This window comes from Lycorma delicatula, chromosome 5 (assembly GCF_047948215.1).
Source record: "Lycorma delicatula isolate Av1 chromosome 5, ASM4794821v1, whole genome shotgun sequence".
Taxonomy (NCBI): Eukaryota; Metazoa; Arthropoda; class Insecta; order Hemiptera; family Fulgoridae; genus Lycorma; species Lycorma delicatula.
The window spans coordinates 109152197-109168686 of NC_134459.1; the positions used below are offsets into that span (position 1 = coordinate 109152197).

General features: G+C 28.1%; 1 protein-coding gene across 5 annotated transcripts in view; it reads right to left on the minus strand.

The window, feature by feature from the left end:
- Positions 1-16490, minus strand: part of LOC142325295 (A-type potassium channel modulatory protein KCNIP1-like) — a 698781-nt gene that overhangs the window by 170880 nt on the left and 511411 nt on the right. The window contains exon 1 of one of the 5 annotated variants that reach the window (XM_075366850.1): positions 1211-1272. The exons of the other annotated variants lie outside the window; for them this stretch is intronic. The gene's annotated coding sequence lies outside the window, so the exon portion shown is untranslated. Of the gene's footprint in view, positions 1-1210; positions 1273-16490 lie in introns of those variants that run through there. 5 annotated transcript variants of the gene reach the window in all.

Sequence of the window (16490 nt, forward strand, 5' to 3'; positions counted from 1 at the left end):
TAAACGTTGTAAAGGAAGACAATGACTGAAATAAGTGAAACAGATGATTCGAGAATAGCATCAACCAGTGGAATGAGTAATGAGGAAAAAATTAACATATAGTATTTGAGGTTTGGCTAAACTAACAAATTTGTAAGCATAACTTCTTACAATATGAGATTAATATGTCTTAGGTAATTTTAATTAGTCAAAGAAATGTAGGAAGGTGCCAAATTTTCGGAAGAAGAAATTTTTTCTTCTTACAATCCTACTTTTAATCAGTACATAAAAAAAAATTAATAAAAAAAAATTATTTAATTTAACCATTATTATAAATAATTAGCTACAATTTTTTTTTTAAATTTTACATTGATTAGAAGGATTATTTCAATAAATAGTTGAAATAATGAATAATCTATCACTTTATATGACATTCACTACGTTTATTTTAGCATACATCTTAACTAATCGTGATATTTATTTTAATAAACTTTTTTTTTAAATTCTCTTTAATATAAAGCATTTTAAATAAATAATCAGTAAGTTGTAGATAGTCCAAAGCGGTTAAAGGTATAAATATAAATAAACACTGAAGCAGGGACTTTAATACTAATATGTGTTGATGTTATTAAAGGAAGCAAAATTAATTTACCAGAAGGAAGTAAATATGTTACAAGTTTTAGAATATAGGAAGTGTGAAAATACGATAAGCTATGAATGATGATAAAAAGGAACGGAAAGAGGATGGAAGAGAAGTAAAGACCTGACGGTAAGTTGTTAGAAAGATTAAACTTAACAAGAGACGAATTTTCTTAACGTTTTTACGATAAAACTTATTTAAACATGGTTAACTATTTTCTTCGCTTCGAAAAAAGTTAATTTTTTTTTTTTTTAATAAATGTAATACAAAATTATTTCAATTGTATAATTTTATAATTATATCCAAATTACACTGAAAAAACTGTTTATTTAAAAACTTATAGAAATAGATTGTTCTATTATATTTGTCTTTGAATTTTTCGGAATTTCTAACAATGTCTGATAAAAGGTTTCAAAAAATATATTTTACCATTGATTTAATGTATAAACTTGTTTGACGCTTATGTAGATTATATACTTATTTTCCCTCAAACTGTCTAAATGAAACAAAAAAAAAAAATTATAGTAACATTCAAAATCTATTGAAGAATCGATAAATTCATAATTAGTTAAGTGACTTAATTTCTCTCACCTAATCATGGACTTAAATAAATTTTGGAGGCTTATGTCTGTAATACTTTCGGTTTTTATCACTGGAAATGAAAATAAAATAAAATTATTATTTACAAGTTCAACAGAAAAAAATTACAAAATGGTTATTAAAAATATAAATAGCTATGCTAAACGGTTATTGAGGTAATTAGACAAAACTTTACTACTCTTAAAAACTGATACAAATAAATTTTTCTTATAATTTAAACCTATATGGCCATTTTAAATTGTTAAAACAGTCATCACTAAACAGTACGGAAAAAATATTTATAAAAAAATAAATAGAAAAAACAGAAATAATAAAAACCATAATAATAACAACAATATTAATCGTTAAATAATCAGTACTACTCACAAAACACTGTAAAATTAGCATTTTTATTCGGAATTTTATTATAACAAAAGCAATACCTGTTGTTCGCTCTAGGCAATCTAAATAAAAAGTGTAAATTTTCATAAATATTTAAATATCAATTCAGACTGAGTACCCCTGTTTTATAGGTTGTAAATGAAGCTTATCTCAAGAAAAATAAAGACAGTATGAACCTTAAACCAACAAAACAAATATCCCCAACGATTAACAATATTTTAGGAAGAAATAAATAAATATTATTATGACTGAAAAATTTCATAACAAAATTAAAAATTCAGCCAGTGTATTGAATAATGGTCCCCCACCATTATTTAGTAAAGACGTTTTTGCTTACTGTTGATAAAGGAGGTTTTCCATTATTTAATTTCTGTTTATTACGTACACTAAAACACTCGTTTATAATAAAAAAATGTGTTAGCAATAAGTTTGCATCCAATGCTGAACTACAGCCGAATCCTGTGGTCTTCTATATTTAATAATGAAGTAAATTCTCTTTTATTGTGGTTTCAATCTTTCGTTTAGTTTACCCTTCGTATCCAAAATTACAACTACTATCTACATAAATTATAATGTTGTAGTTTTAAATGATTTCGAATATATACTAGATTACAGGCTTACATTTATGCATAAGTTAAGAATTTACGAGATTTCCTTTTTTTCTTTAAAAAGTATTGCTAAAATCTTATAATCCATATTGTTTCCTTGAGTTTGAACCTATTACTTCAATTTTAAATATTTTTCGTACGAAAAGTACGTTTTCAAACGAAAAATAATGTTTTAAATTATGGATGGATAGCACAAATCTTTCACAAAACACGAAATTGTTATTAATTTATTATTTACAGTAAAACCGAAGCTAACTGAAAGCTAACACGGAGACAATGTACTGTCTACACCTCATCTCTACTGTCATCTTCAAAATAAGTAACAAAATGATTTTAGAATGGGAGGGCTATTCATTCTGTTTTTGAAAATCCGTTTATAGTTTGCTTAGTAAATTACTGAGATAATTCTGCATATTTTATAATAAAAAATTAAATCACAGACATTTTACTTATGAGTAAATTCGATTAGACAATTAAACACCCACTTTTTTGGAGAATTTTTTAAGTCTATGCTAAGGTATTTAAATTAAAAGAGCCTCTGGACGCAACTGTACTGTAACAAAATATTAGTTTGGTTAATTTTGTCGCATGAACTAATTAGAAATTTCCATTGACGTCTCTAGATCTATTTCTATATTTATCTACGCTATAACATTGAATTTCTAATGTCAAATTACGAGCCGGTGATCTAAAATATATTTTGTGATTTTGAAAGGAAAAAGTATTTCTAAGAAAGAAGATGACTATCGATGAGTCACCAGGCTAGTTACAGTAGTGTTTGGGATTTAGATGGAGGTGTCCTCTAAGTCGGGCATCCCTCTCCACGTTACATGTTTGCTGTACCGTTGAAAAATCAACAGTATACGTTTGCGTACATTTCTTTTATTATTTTAAAAATATTTTGAGAAAAATACTGCAGCTATAGATATTCGCAATATTTTCCTTACGAGTAAGATTAATTACGAGATAAGAAAAGAAATAAATCTGCATTAATGAAATGAGACGAAATAATTACGGGGTTTTCAATAAAAATGAAGCTTTAATTAAGTCAGAAAGAAATTTTATAATAAAACGAATTACACAAAAATATTTTGATAATTTATAAAAAAATAAATTAGTATTAAAATAGAAAAACTTTGCATTAATATAGGTTTGGTTTAAAAAGGGTTTGTAATCTCCCAATTAATCGTTTTGTTAATAAATTTTACGACGAATTTAGAGTAATTAATAAATTAAATTATGATATTCAAAATATTCAACTTAAAAAGTAGATTAACGAGGAAATTTAATCCTTTGGTGTTAAGAAATCGAACTATTCGTATCGATAAAACCGATTAAGAGTATAAAAAACCCACTTTTAATTAGAATATTTAATAAAAAAATTAATTTTTAATCACAGGAAATTATGAAATAATTTTGAGTTTTAATTATTCTACGTACACTTTCCATCAAGCTATTATAAACTAAAGAGTTGGCCTACTTTAGTAATTACCCACCACCCCTATCATTACAAGTTCCAGTGGGGCTTGATGAGATTAATATAAAACGTAAACGGTTTCATAACGCGCAATAATAACCTAGGTAAATGTACGCTATTGATACATAAACTGTGATAAAAAAATAAATAACATGAAATAAAAACTTACCTTAAAATAATTAAGGACGCTCAGGTTTTTATATTCGTTTTAATTACTTAAAAACCTAGTGAAACGATAGAAAAGGGTCGTGAAAGAAGCGGAAGCGAGGGAGTACGAGTGAGAGAGGGGGACAGGGAGAGAGAGACAGTACGAAAGGGAAGTATCAGGAATGAGAGGAACAGTTTACTCCCTTTAAAATAACATAGAACAACATGAAACATGCATCAGCATTGAGATTAAATCCGGCTAACCGGTAATGAGACACTTGTCAAAGAGTAAAGTCAAAAATAAAAGTGAGTTGATGACGTAAGCAAGAGATCACAATTCTATTCACTTGTTTTATTTAATTGCAACCTAGTACTTACACTAAATAAGCGAACTGAAATAGCGAACTTAAATGTTCTGATATCATTTTTATATTTTTTCTTTTATTCTTGATTAAAAAGGAACTTTTATTCTCAAAGTTAAATTAACAATATTAAATAAATAAAACAACCTTGGTAGTCTCATTTAATTGAAAGTTATAAGAGAAATCATTTTTATTTTTGTCTTTTTAAGCTTAGTTTTCTTTTGTGGCAAATTATTGTAAAGATAAATTTTTCACAGTTAGGTATCGCTTAAGAGGATAAGATGAATGACAATTTTTATAGCGTGTGAAAGTACCATGCCTGATCGGGATTCGAACCCGAGACCTGCGGGTGAAAATGTGATATTTTGTAAAATTATTATCACATTTTTTGTTACTTTGTTCAAGAAATAACCATCTCCAATTTGACATTGCCGCGACCTTAATTGCGTGTTACGTTCTGCGCAAACAAACATTTGAATCCTATTTCTATATTAACTTATAAAAAGATACGTCAAAACTATTTATATTTAATGAAAATAAATTCATATAATAAACGCAATAATTTCCTGTTTTGTAAAGTTAAACGTATCATACCTCGATAATAGTAACATACTACCATTTGCGCTTATTTTTATAAAATAATAATTAGCTTCATAAATACTAGTCAAGAAGTAGCAGTTTATAATAATAGAATCGAACAGAAATTAAAAAAAATGTATGGAAAGACAAAGTTCAGATTTATAAATAAGATTAAAAAAAATATAATAATAACAACAGAAATAGAAATAAATGAAAAAATGAAGAATAATTTAAGCGACTGATGAGAAAAGTTGGTTTAAGAGGAAATAACTTCCGAAACTGTTCTGATTTAATAAATTTTAAATAAGTGGAATTTTTTATTTTTTTTAATCAACTTATTACAATTAGCCTTGCCTGTAACCCCACAAACGAAACTTTTCTTCCTAAATTCAGTTTCCTTAGTATCCATTTCTTGTACAAAAATTAACATAAGCAAAGAAGTAAAGTGGTAATCCATGTATAAATATATGCTCTTCTCTTCAATCCAACTGTCACGTTATAATAAAGTCGTTTTCTTTGGGTATTACTTAAGAAATTTGATGGCAGCCTTGATTTTAGATATAACTTTACATTTTTTACATCTACTTATTTGTGTTTCAAGCAAATTTACGTGTTCAAGCTTGACATTAGAAAGATTTGTGTTATCTGAATTTTAGCAAACACAATGTGTAATTTTATTTTTTAAAACAATTCTGTACACAGACTTATAATAAGTAAATTCTTTCTATTTCGCTGGCCTGATTTAACAGTTTTGCTCTTTAGTTTTTAGAGTCAGATCCAGGTTGTACAGGCTCCTTTTCTTTGGCGGTAAATATTACACACTATGTTTCTACGCACAAGTTTCAGGCATTTGTAATGAATTTATAAAGGTAAAAAGTAAACAAAATTTACGTTAGTAATGAAGGAAATTACTTGTTTCTTTGAACCGAGGTGCGTATGTTTTACTTTATAATTTACTGCTGTATTTAATTTACAGAGGATGTAAAGCTTTATTTTAAGGGAACTTCGTTTGATGTAATTAATTAAAAGTTTACACTTCACTCCGAACTGAATGAGATTAGATCCTAATACAATAATTATTTTTTAATCATATCAAGCAATGATAAAAATAGTTGTTGATATGTTTGTTTATCGATTAATTTCATACTCACGAATTTATTTTCATGATTCCAATTATATGAATTGATTTTATTTTTATTATCTTGATTTTTAAAAAAAATATGAAGATAAGTTCTGATAAAAATAAAAAAAGTACAATTGTAACACTCTGTATATACAGATTTTATTATTATATTTAAAATTATATGCTATTTAGGAATATATAGAATTTAGAAATTTATTATCTGCCGGTATTTTAAAGTACCTGAATAATTAAAATAAAAGTAAAATTAAAGTATTGGTATTTTCTTTTGATTTGAAAATTCCTTTTTTAAATAATACAATGTTTTTTATAGGCTTTATTTTTTAATCGCTCTGAATTCATTTTCACGTAAATAATACAATAAATGCTAATACTTTCAAAAGCTAAATTCCTAAATAATTGTAAAATAAAAAACTTTTAAACACTTTTCTTATTAAATACTCTACCTTTGTCATAATAATAATAATAAATTTATATATATACTATTATTACATTGTAAGGACATCTTTTCTCCCGGGAATTCGTTCTTTAATCAACAACGAACATTAGCTCTTTTGATTTTTAAGTTTCTTTGTACCTTCTCATTAAAAAGAGGCAATTTCAGATACCAGAATCTAGCTGCTTCCTTTGAAGTAAAAAGAAAAATCATTTATTTTAGACAAAAAAAGCATTGTAAAACTTTTTTACAGAACTCGTGTATGGCTTTCGGTGAAATAATCTCTTCGCTACGAGCCGGCTAAAAAAGTGAAAGTATTATATACTATTAGTCAGGATATGTTAGAAAAGTTATTCAATTTTTTTTATTTTTGTATAACATGATTTATTTATTTTAAGTAAAATTTTTAATTTGTGGGAGGATGATATTTTTTATTGTTGACATAATGAATCTATTGGTCAGAAATATGATTTTCCTACTTGAATTTCTTAAAATATTTATATTAAATTTTCCAACTCTCTCTCGCGGACATCCAGCATATCTATTCTTTTTTTCCTAGCTACTAAACTTTAAGAAACATTTATTGCAATATTCTTTAAATAGGTGTTCATATTAGATGTATCTGCCTAAATACAAACTACCTTTTTATTTATAAGTCAACTTGGAGAGGATGTTTTCTACTATCGTTAACGTAAATTTTAATGTACTTCAGAGTTCTCAGCTAACTTTATCTGAAAGATTTGAAGTAATAGAATATTTTAGAAAGCAGACCATTCTGGTACTACTAAGCATATAAGTAGCTGGTTGAACCACTAGGAGAGGAAACTGCCATGCAGTAGTTGATCATTACTTTTATACGGATTTGAATAGTAGATCGTAGATACCGGTGTTTTTTAGTGGTCGGGATTCAATTAACCACACATCTCAGGAACGGCCGACCTGAGACTGTACAAGACTACACTTTATTTACATTCATACATATCATCCGCATTCATCCTTTGAAGCCTTACGGGGGTTCCGGAGGCTAAATAGAAAAAGAAAGAAGTTGATCATCATAAATGCTATAGTATCTTTATTATCTATAGTACTGTGATATTATTAATTTTACTATTCACAATAATGCATATCTTGTATAATCAACAAAAAAAGTGTTAAGCGCCACGAAACTGACACCGTGACTAAGGGAAGGAGATTCTGACAGAAAACCTTGACTCTTCTTAGTTAAAAGCTTATACAGCCGATTCTTCTGCGTAAAATCATTATAACTAAAGGTATCACGAAAAACTGAAGTCGATTTAAAAAAAAAAAATAAGGAGAAGAAACTTTAAGAAAACAAAAAAAGGATTATGAAAAAGGCTGCGAAACGTATTTAAATAAAATTGATAGCTTTATTGATTTAATTTTGTACTCTCATACAAAACGACGATAATACCTATGAACTAAAAAAATATATAAATTCTTATATACTTAGTAAAACTGAAAAAAATTCTCCGTTTTTTTAATAGCTTATTCGCACTCTGAAGTTTGTACAGTAATTAATAAATGAGGTACAACACCCTCTCTATGTATGTGGTTTACCATATAAGGCGTTATCATAAAAGGGGTAATAATAATTCATTATATTAAACATAATATTCCATAAAAAGAATTCCTAAATTTAAAATTTGTGTTTCGCCAAACTCCTGATCATTTACGAATATAATACGCTTTAATATTAATTTTTTGGATTCTTTTTGAAAATTGTTTTTTGTGTGATGAAATAAATATATATATTTTTTTCTATTTCAAACATGTGAATCGTAATCTAAAAAGAATGTTTGAGTTCAGTAAAGACAAATTTTATGTAAGAAAACGTATTTGCACATTTAATGAATGTTATTAGGGGATAGACGCATAATGCTATCGGATTACTGTATTTGAAAATATTTCATGAAAAATTTATAAAATTATAAAAATTAAAACAGTTAATTACAAAATTATAACTGTAATAAAAAATGATGTGAACACCACATGACTTCCTTGTACTCCTATTAAAATTACACACGCAATTTTTTTTTTTAAACTGAAAAGTACATAAAATTTTATTTCATTAATAACTTTCATATTTTTCATAATTTTTTTATTTTATTAGTATTGAATTATTATTTATCGTAATTTTTTTTTACAATCAGAAATTAATAATTGTTAATAAATCAATATATTTAAATTTAAAAAAAAATTAAAAAAAAAGGAGATGAAGTCTGATTCGAACCGATGTGCCTTCCCCTTATAAGATCCAAATATTTCATTAATTAAATTTTATTTGGCTATAACTCAGGAACCAATGAAAGTAACACTTATGATAATGATACATAGTTGAAAAGGTCTCAACGATGTATCAATGAGGGCTTATTACAGCAGTTAAGAAAAACTCCAAAATCCAAATTTGTTTGGATTCTGGGCTTTTATTGACACTTTTGGTTCGGACGATTGCAATCAAATAAGGAAAAACCAACATCCAAAATTTCAACATCCTACGGCTAATCGTTTTTGAGTTATGTGAGGTACATATGTACATAAATACGTACGTATGTACCGACGTCATGCCAAAACTAGTCAAAATGAATATTTCCGTTGAACTGAAAACCGAAATATTTCGCGATCACAATACCTCCCCCTTTACTTCGTACAAGGAAGTAAAAATGAAATTAAATCAAATTTCGAATTTTGCAGCTTCAAAGGATGTTTGATTGCCGATAATAATTACTAAACACCATTAGTTGTATTCAGGCAAGATTTATTAAAATATACATCTTGTTTTAAGTAAGACATGGTAACAAGATGAGAAATAAGGGAATAAATAATGCTGTTGTCTGGCTTATTAGACTGTATATTACTATTACATTAAGCTAATTTCTATTTAAATAATAATTGAAAATTAATGGAGAATTTAATTTAAATATTCTATTTTAGCAACTTAATTGAATATAATGTATAGATTAAACGTTTTTTAATCGACTGTTAATTATAAAGTACGAAAAGATTTTACTTAAACACTTTCACTTTTTCAGAATTGGAAATTTAATATTATTGAAATATTAAAATTAACTCCAGTAAAAACATAAATTATTATAAAAAGAACTGCAATGATTTAAATAACCATTTCATGTTAAAATGTTCTAATTTTATGAAATTTTGAGTACATTCATAAGTAAAACTTTTAATTTAATGAAAAGACTACACGCAATCTGCAAGTTTATATGGTTTTTAAGTGTTATGTTTTTAAATGAATATAATTATAATTTAATTAACGTTTTAATTGAAAGTAATATTATAAAAATTTATGCATCCCCACAGAAAATTATTATTCTTACTGTTACTATTATTATTATTCCAACAAAAATCCTAATAATGGTAACATAAGTGGATAATTATAATATAAGATTGAGTAAATGGAGTTTTCATAATTTCAAACTAAAACGGTAGGAAAAAATATACTGCATTTCATCCGAAATTAAAAAAAAAAATTACTGACGATAGATTAACTGCAGACAAAATATGAATTTTTGTATATTATTTCATTCTTTAAGTGTACAGGGGTAAATAAGAAAATAATTATATAATAATAATAATAATGAAAGAGGGGACCGACTTATAGAGTTTTCCACGAAGTATAATTTAGTAATTGCCAATACCGAATTTAAAAATCATAATAGAAGAATATACACTTGGAAAAAGCCAGGCGATACTGCAAGGTATCAGATAGATTATATCATGGGTAAGCAAAGATTTAGAAATCAACTCGTTGACTGCAAAACTTACCCTGGAGCAGACATTGATAGCGACCATAATTTAGTGATAATGAAATGTAGATTGGGGTTTAAAAACCTGAAGAAAAGGTGTCAGATGATTCGGTGGAATTTAGAGAAGCTTGAGGAAGGGGAGGTAAAGTAGATTTTTGAGGAGGACATCGCAAGAGGTCTGAGTAAAAAAGATAAGGTAGAAAATGTAGAAGAATGGGAGAATGTTAAAAAGGAAATTCTTAAATCAGCAGAAGCAAACTTAGGCGGAATAAAGAGAACTGGTAGAAAACCTTGGGTTTTAGACGATATATTGCAGCTGATGGATGAACGTAGAAAATATAAGAATGCTAGTGATGAAGAAAGTAAAAGGAACTATCGGCAATTAAGAAATGCTACAAACAGGAAGTGCAAACTGGCGAAAGAAAAGTGGATTAAAGAAAAGTGTTCAGAAGTGGAAAGAGAAATGAACATTGGTAAAATAGACGGAGCATACAGGAAAGTTAAGGAAAATTTTGGGGTACATAAATTAAAATCTAATAACGTGTTAAACAAAGATGGTACACCAATATATAATACGAAAGGTAAAGTCGATAGATGAGCGGAATATATTGAAGAGTTGTACGGAGGAAATGAATTAGAAAATGGTGTTATAGAGGAAGAAGAGGAAGTTGAGAAGGATGAAATGGGAGAAACAATACTGAGATCTGAATTTAAGGGAGCATTAAAAGATTTAAATGGCAGAAAGGCTCCTGGAATAGGCGGAATACCTGTAGAATTACTGCGCAGTGCAGGTGAGGAAGCGATTGATAGATTATACAAACTGGTGTGTAATATTTATGAAAAAGGGGAATTTCCTCAGACTTCAAAAAGAGTGTTATAGTCATGATATCAAAGAAAGCAGGAGAAAATAAATGTGAAGAATACAGAACAATTAGCTTAATTAGCCATGCATAAAAAATCTTAACTAGAATTCTATACAGAAGAATTGAGAGGAGAGCGGAGGAAGTGTTAGGAGAAGACCAATTTGGTTTTAGGAAAAGTATAGGGACAAGGGAAGCAATTTTAGGCCTCAGATTAATAGTAGAAGGAAGATTAAAGAAAAACAAACCAATATACTTGGCGTTTATAGACCTAGAAAAGGCATTCGATAACGTAGACTGGAATAAAATGTTCAGCATTTTAAAAAAATTAGGGTTCAAATACAGAGATAGAAGAACAATTGCTAACATGTACAGGAACCAAACAGCAACAGTAACAATTGAAGAACATAAGAAAGATGCGGTAATAAGAAAGGGAGTCCGACAAGGATGTTCCCTATCTCCATTGCTTTTTAATCTTTACATGGAACTAGCAGTTAATGACGTTAAAGAACAATTTAGATTCGGAGTAACAGTACAAGGTGAAAAGATAAAGATGCTACGATTTGCTGATGATATAGTAATTCTAGCCGAGAGTAAAAAGGATTTAGAAGAAACAATGAACGGCATAGATGAAGTCCTACGCAAGAACTATCGCATGAAAATAAACAAGAACAAAACAAAAGTAATGAAATGTAGTAGAAATAACAAAGACGGACCGCTGAATGTGAAAATAGGAGGAGAAAAGATTATGGAGGTAGAAGAATTTTGTTATTTGGGAAGTAAAATTACTAAAGATGGACGAAGCAGGAGCGATATAAAATGCCGAATAGCACAAGCTAAACGAGCCTTCAGTAAGAAATATAATTTGTTTACACCAAAAATTAATTTAAATGTCAGGAAAAGATTTTTGAAAGTGTATGTTTGGAGTGTCGCTTTATATGGAAGTGAAACTTGGACAATCGGAGTATCTGAGAAGAAAAGATTAGAAGCTTTTGAAATGTGGTGCTATAGGAGAATGTTAAAAATCAGATGGGTGGATAAAGTGACAAATGAAGAGGTATTGCGGCAAATAGATGAAGAAAGAAGCATTTGAAAAAATATAGTTAAAAGAAGAGACAGACTTATAGGCCACATACTAAGGCATCCTGGAATAGTCGCTTTAATATTGGAAGGACAGGTAGAAGGGAAAAATTGTGTAGGCAGGCCACGTTTGGAGTATGTAAAACAAATTGTTGGGGATGTAGGATGTAGAGGGTATACTGAAATGAAACGACTAGCACTAGATACGGAATCTTGGAGAGCTGCATCAAACCAGTCAAATGACTGAAGACAAAAAAAAAAATAATAAGTAAATGCTTAAGAATATATAATTCTTATTTCGTATAATACAAATTTATTTCTAGTTTCATATCTCGAAAAACTTGAAGTGTCCATTCGCTATCTAAATTTAATAGTGATGTTAGATCAAATAACTTACAAAATTTCCCAGATAGAGATATCAGATATAAATCAATCTCACTATAGATAAATCATAAACAAAAAAAAACAAAAAAAGTAAGAACTTCTTTTACAAAATTTAATGTCGTTGTTTACATGATCATTGTGTATGTTAATATCGATTTCTTACGCAGTTATTAAGTTATTTACTAAATTAAATTTCACTGACTAATAATAGATAAATTTGCATTATTATTATCGTAATATACGTAAAAATACGAGTATATTAGATTTATAATAAAATTAAAGGTAATGACAGTTATTTGAAAATTTAACAAAGTTTTGTGGTTTGAGGATTTCTAAACTAAATCAGCTTATTCAGAAAGTTATTATGTGTTTTACTAAATTTAATGTCATTGTCTAATCTGGCGGTGACCCGCGAATACTCATCCTCAAGTAAGTAAAGTAACACTCTGAAGATTTTTATATTCCGAGCTAAGAAGTTCCATCAGTGCAAGTCATCCGAACAATTAGCATAGATTCCACTTTCGATTCGGTATTAATATTTCATAATGCTTAGGCGGCGAGGTCAAAGGTAGAAAGAAGAACTTCTAGGGTTATTAAAATTTATTATCGTACACAACGTGAATTTACGGCAGATCGTTCTCAAATACTTGAAGAGTAACGTATACGGCCGGCTTAAAATCGAGCTCAACCTTCGAGAAATATGTTAGGTCACAAATCTGTTTTTAATTATTACCCCGAAACTGACAGAATTTTAGAATATCTCAATTTGATAAATATTCAGGTAGGTGACACGATTAAAATATGTAATCACTTCAATACCAAAAAATGAAATTTCGGGACTTTCCTGTGCTGAGGGAAAAGTAGTTCTTGATTCTTGAACAACTTCAAATACTCCTGATTTTAATGGAAATTTTATTTTTTGGGAGCACACCTATTATCTAAATATTTTTTAGATAATTCTAATCAGTAGAACATCCTGTTTCAAACGACATCATTTAGAGAAAAAGAGATAAGAGAAAGGAAATAAGAAATAGCGATAATTCTGAGAGTAACAGCCTACACATAATTACATAAAAAAACTATTTCCAATTTTTTAAATTCTATATAAAGCAATGTATAATTCTATATGCAACATAAATTCTATATATGTAGCTCTGACGAAACCACGACAAGAGATGCTAATAAATATAATCATTCATCATATACAATGATAATAAATAAACATAACATGAACCTCGTGATTACATAAAACTAGAAATAAGTAAATACAGTAAATAATAATGTAAATATGGAGTGTTTATAATAGAACTCCTTGGTTATAAGAAATCGTAATGAAATAATGGAATCGATTAAAAGCAACCGGTTTTTATGTTTATGTTCATTATTCTGAAGTTTTCATCGTAAATATTCATCGTGGTTAGCACACTGTGTGACCTTCACTGCGTATCTGGTCGGTAGTCCCACTCTCAGTCGTGACGACAGCGCAGCAAAAAGCTTAATGCGTGATTTGGTTTATCGAAACAAGATAGGTTACCACAGTTTAGCGTAATATCGACGTGAATAAGGTGGTGTCGCGCCTCGAATAAAACAATATTACAGCGGTTAAATATGTTGAAGGAAACACCAGTGTCTTAAAGGGAAATCATCAGGCAGGCCGTCCGTATCTGAACAGAATGTGAAAAGATCCAAGCAACTTGTACGCGTAGCCCGAAAAAGTCAGTTATATATTTATTCAGCCGATCTCTGTGGCAGAGTGGTAGCGTCTCGGCCTTTCATCCGGAGGTTCCGGGTTCGAATCCTGTCAGGTAGGACATTTTTCATATGCTACAAAATTTCCTTTTCATATTCCTATCCACAAGCTTCGGAACTTATATCATGAATTAAAAAAGATTACATTTATATATATATTTTAATATTTATACAATTTAAATCAATATTAAATATTATTATTATTATTCAGTAAACAAATAAATGACGTACTCAGACCGGTACGTTACTATGCTTAATAAAAATCACTTCACTGTGAGCGTACTATTCCAAGAATAATAAAAAGAATTGTCTCAACGTTTACCTGCCTGGACAAATCAAAGAATACCATGGTAAAATCTTAATCAGAGTAGCGTAAAAAATGCCAAAAATTAAGATTTTTAAAGGTAGAAGTATCTATTAATGAATAAAAGTTAATAAATTACAAAATTATAGAAAAAAAAAATACATTAATATATTAAATAAATACAATAAGAATAAAAAAAAAGTGAGAAAGGATTAATGAAAATTATTTGAATATTTATTTTATTTCTGATATTAAACGAAAATGTAGAGATTTTAGCGTTTTTAAACTAATATTATTTTTAAATCTTATAGTTTTGTTGAAAATTTTTTAGTTTATTTTAAATAACTTGGTGGGAACATATTTTAAGAGAGTAATTTATTAAAAATGGTAAAAAAAAGCAAAATAAGAACCTTTATCTTATGCCGAATCATATTTACAAATATTTCTGGATTCACAAAGATGGATACGGTTTTTCACAACAAAATTCTATTTTTGGGGGTTAAAATATTAAATGATATTTTTCCATCTACTTTTTACTTTTAAAAATTCATTTTGATTTTTGAAGGAAGCTCAAAATATATAATTTTAAATTTTAGATGATAATGCACTTATTAAATATAATAGGTATTTAATAAATAATTATAATCAGCGTCAACGTAGCCATTTCATTAGAATTTTCAAAGTGGATCAATATGGATCATCTAGTGGGAAAAATAAAAATCAATCAACAGTAACGTTTAAATACCAATTAAGATATTACTTACTTTACTTATTATTACTTTAACAATTAAGATATTATTTATGGTAACATTTAAATACCAACTGAGATAGCATCATTGGCATATTGATAATAGTATTACATTAACTGCCCGGTTATTTTTCGTAGAGTTGATAAAATAAAATTAATTTTTTAAATTAAGTATTCAGACCCACATAAAGAATTCGGTACTTAGATAAATATTTGGTATCCCAGTGCCGTTTTTCTGATCATTGTCATACCCAATATTAGTTGATATATTTTACCAAAGGGTACCCAAGCCAAAAAAAAAGTATAAAAGTCAAAAGGGGTACAAATCATAGAAAAATAACGTTTTAAAACAGAGAAAAATCAGTTCAGCAATTACAATATTACACCAGAAAGTAATATCATGGTACAGATACAATTCCACTTTTACATCTGTTTAGTATTTATACTTTTTTGTATCGCTAAATTATTCCATTGTATAAGATTTTTGCGAAAAAAAATTAAATGATCTGTTTCATAAACGTAAATGAAAAATATATATACATTTTTGAATAACTTCGCATACAAAAATTAAACTATTTTATGTTTTTAAAAACGAATAAGTCGTGTAAGGCAAAATGTCAGATAAAAAGGCGTTTAAATTGTAGCGCGACACAGTACGAGCGTGGTTTTTGATCGGGCACCTGTTGAGACTATTGATTACTCTCAACAGGTGCGAAGCCCTGATGCACTGCTTTGCGTTATACCACACCTCCTCTTGTATCTTTAACAGTATAACCTACCGCAGTGGTAGAATCGACCGCAAACAAAACAAACCTATCACAACTTCCAGTTAAACTAACCAATTAGGGTATTGTTATTATGATATGAATTCAAAACATCTAGTCAACATGTTCGTTGTGGGTGTAAACAAAAAAAATAATAATTCTGGTTATTCCTTAAACTATAAAATAACTGAAATTCAAAATGATTTTAAAGAAGTAATTAGTAATCTAATAATACTTCTTTTTAAACCTCAAATAATATCCACACTGAATATAATAATGTAAACATGACAACAGGTCACAATAGAAAGATCATACAAAGAGTTTAATTGTTTTTTTTTTTTCAATTATTGATCCGCACAATGTAGCATTTTTGTTATATTTTTTTTAAAGCAAGTTTTTTACTTATAAGTAACCTTTTACGTATAAAGCTTTACTTCCTCTTAAGCAGTTATAAAGGTGTTTCAAGATT